We start from the raw sequence: 3,481 nt of genomic DNA, 5'->3' as shown, positions 1-3,481 counted from the left end.
TCTGGCCGCAGACGGGGCATGATGCTACCTGCCTACAGGGGTCAGGGGTCAGGGAGAACCTTCCTCATCCCCCAGGAGCCACAGTGGCCACATAACGATGACCTGAGGGTTGAGAGCAGCGACCCCCTGAGTCAGGCAGACCTGAGTCCAAACCAGAGTTCCCCCCTGCCCTCCTGCGTGGGCCTCTCTGAGCCCGTCTCCTGGGCTACCTTGCAGGGGTGTGAGGATGCAGAGAGCATCCAGGCAAAGCCCTGAGCCCAATTCCAGACACAGTCATTTCTGAGTACCAGGCGGACACGGGTGCCACCCCGCTCCCCCATCTTCCTGCCCTTTCTTGCTCGCTGGGAGACCTCCAGTTTGGTTCAGAGTGGCCGTGTGCCCAGCACCCCGCAATCCCACCAGCCAGGCTGCTGGAGGGCTGCTCTCCCAGCATGCCCTGCAGCTGGGATGGGCCTGTGACTTAGACTTGCCCAAGGACAGGGGGAAGGGGCTGCCTGCTTTCCGAAAAGCTCTCCCCACTCAGCCCCCTCCTTTCGTGCCTTTCCCCTGGCGGTCACCGTGTGGCCACGTTGCAAAGTCTGAGAGAGCAAGGTCAGCACGCTGAGACGAGCAGAGGACACTATACAAAGAGCCGGTCCTCCCCGGGCGGAGGAATTCCTCGCCCACACTGCAGCGGCCCTTCTCCGGGTGAGCCCCTTCTAAAGCCCAAGCCAGCACCTGCTTGCCCCCGTCGCCTACGCCCCCCTCCCCCACAGCGCCCCAATCTGGAACACTTACTCCCTGCCCTCACCTGGCTGGTCCCGGCTCCATTTTAGCCTCAGGTTTGTTTGTTTGTTTGTTTGTTTATTTTAGAGAGAGGAAGGGAGAAGGAGAGGGAGATAGAAACATCAATGATGAGAGAGAATCATGGACCGGCTGCCTCGCGCACGCCCCCCACGGGGATCGAGCCCACAACCCAGGCATGTGCCCTGACCAGGAATCGAACACGTGACTTCCTGGATCATAGGTCAATGCTCAACCACTGAGCCATACTGGCCAGGCCGGACTCAGCTTAAAAATCACTTTCTCCTGGAAATTTTCTTTAACCCCACTCATACACACACACACACACACACACACACACAAAACACCCATAAATACAGAGGTGGGCATGGTTAGTGAAAGTATGAATAAATAATACACAAGAATAAACTCTGTGTCCCGCGTACTCACAACTGCGAGCCTGGAACAACCTTGCCTGGGTTTGAATTGCAACCGAGCCACTTAGATGCTGTGTGACCCCGAAGACTCGCTCAACCTCTCTGAGCCTCGGTTTCCTCGCCTATCAACGAGATTCCGAAGAACAACTACCTTACAGAGTTCTCACCGGAACTAAACAAGTGGGCAACACACAGCCCTGGTGCATGGTCAGAGCTAGCTATTACCATTACCATCAAAACTGTTACTATGTCGGGACTCATCACCCAGACCCTGCCACCTCCATGGCTGCCCCGTCCGCCCCCCAGGCAGCGGACCACCTCCCATCTGCTCTCCGCCAGCCCCCCAGCCTTCCCGCCCGTCCACCCGCGGCCACAGCCGCTCGCGCTGATTGATAAAGCCCCTGTCTGGTCATTTACGATCTGGCTGCTGCCGAGGCCGCGCCTGCCAGCTCGGAAAGCAATTAATCTGCAAACAAGCTGGGCAACAGCAGGCCTGGGCATTGCCGTCTCGGGCCGCGGCCGCTCGGAGAGCCGATAAGGCTGCAGCCGGCTCTTTATTGTACATTTTAATTAAGTGCTTGTTAACGACAGTTATTTTAACAGTCATAAAATTACTGTTGTAATGCATTTGGTTGGAGGGAGCGCGGAGGGGCCGCGGGACTTTATGAAAGCAACCGCAGATTGCCTTCACTTTAAATCAGAGAATAAATTCTGAAGAGGAGGGCTGGAGCCGCGGGCCGGGCCGGACGCTAATGGTTATTTAATGCGCTCATCAGTGTTTGTGAGTCCTGAGCATACGGCGCGGACACAACAGCCTCCAAACCCTCTTTAACACTTATTTGAGATGACAGGAAAAATGAAACCGTTTGTGCTTCCAATGGAAAAGCAATCATGGGGACATTATATTCGCCTTGCCCTATCATGCTAATGCGTGGTAAAAATGTCACCAAATGTATTTAAGGGCCTGATGGACGGTTACCGTTGGATCCCTGGTCCTGGGCTGATTAATAAAAATCTTCAATTTGTATGTAAATGCAGCGAGGCCTCATATCATCCGCATACCTGCGCCCAGAGAAAATAATAAACCGGAGTTTAATGCGGCAATTATCGGCATTTATGGAACTCTTAAAGTGGCGGCGGCCCTTGGAAGCCGGCGGGGCGGGCCCTGCTGGGGATGGGCAAGGATGTTCCTTGCAGGGAGTGTGGGCTTCTCCCAAGAGCCAGTGTCTGCTAAGCTGGTCATGTCACCCCGACGTACCCCCACTCTGAGGGGGGGAGCCAGGCAGGGGGGACGCTGGAGGATGAGTTGGGGCGGCTGCCAGGAGAGGTTCCCAGCGGTGGCGCCTCCTCAGCTCCCACCCCCCAGTCTGGGGACGGGTGCCTGTGATGTCCCCTGCTCTGATCTGCAGGAACGTCACCTGCGTCTGGCCACCCGCTGGGCCCCGTCACACGTGGTGATGAGATGGAGGACGGCTGCATTGGTGCACACGGCCACAGGGACAGGAGCAGCCACTGCTGGCATTGCCGCATGTCAGACACAGAGCTGAGTACTGCACACGCGACCCTAATCCTCTTCCTGCTGCTGCCAGGCACTGGCTCCCTGATCCCCAGACGCACTTCCTTTTCCTCCCGGACACACAGATAAACTACATTTCCCAGACTCCCTTGCAGTTAAATGCAGTCAGGTGCATTCAGCTCCTGTTGGCTGGGAAGTAGACAACAAGATGGGATTATACCTGCAAGGGGAGAGAAGAAGAAAGCAGGGAGAGCCTTCATGCCATCAGAGGGGCTGACTCCTGTGGGGAGAAAGTGGGGAGAAAAGGGGATGGAGTAGGAAAAATCTCAGAATGCATCGCACGTCCCAGAAAGTTGTAGCCAGGTCGATGAGTAGTCTTCAGGCTAGAAGTGCCCATTGGAGGAGGCCCCGGGCTTGCCAGGATGGTCCTGGCCAAAGACCTCTGCTGGGGGCAGCCCAGGCTGCCAGTCCAGGTGGAGGTGAGGGTTAGTACAGATGGACAGCAGCCCAAGCTGCCCATCACTGATGTCCCGCCCACCAGGAGCTATGACAGGTGTTCAGTATGGCTGAACCATCTGGCGTGTTCTGGCCGGTGGAGTGTGAGCAGGACTGATGCGCACCACCGCTAGGCCTGGCCCATCACCCCTCCCCTGGGTGAGTCCCCGTGTTCATTCCTCCCTGTCCCGTTGACCCACACAGGCACGGGATCCTGGGAGCTGTGTGTTGAGGAAGCAGAGAGGAGGAAGCTCGGCCCCCACTGGGAGAG

Source organism: Myotis davidii, unplaced genomic scaffold (assembly GCF_000327345.1).
Source record: "Myotis davidii unplaced genomic scaffold, ASM32734v1 scaffold328, whole genome shotgun sequence".
NCBI classification, from domain to species: domain Eukaryota; kingdom Metazoa; phylum Chordata; class Mammalia; order Chiroptera; family Vespertilionidae; genus Myotis; species Myotis davidii.
Note: the sequence above shows the minus strand (reverse complement) of the source record.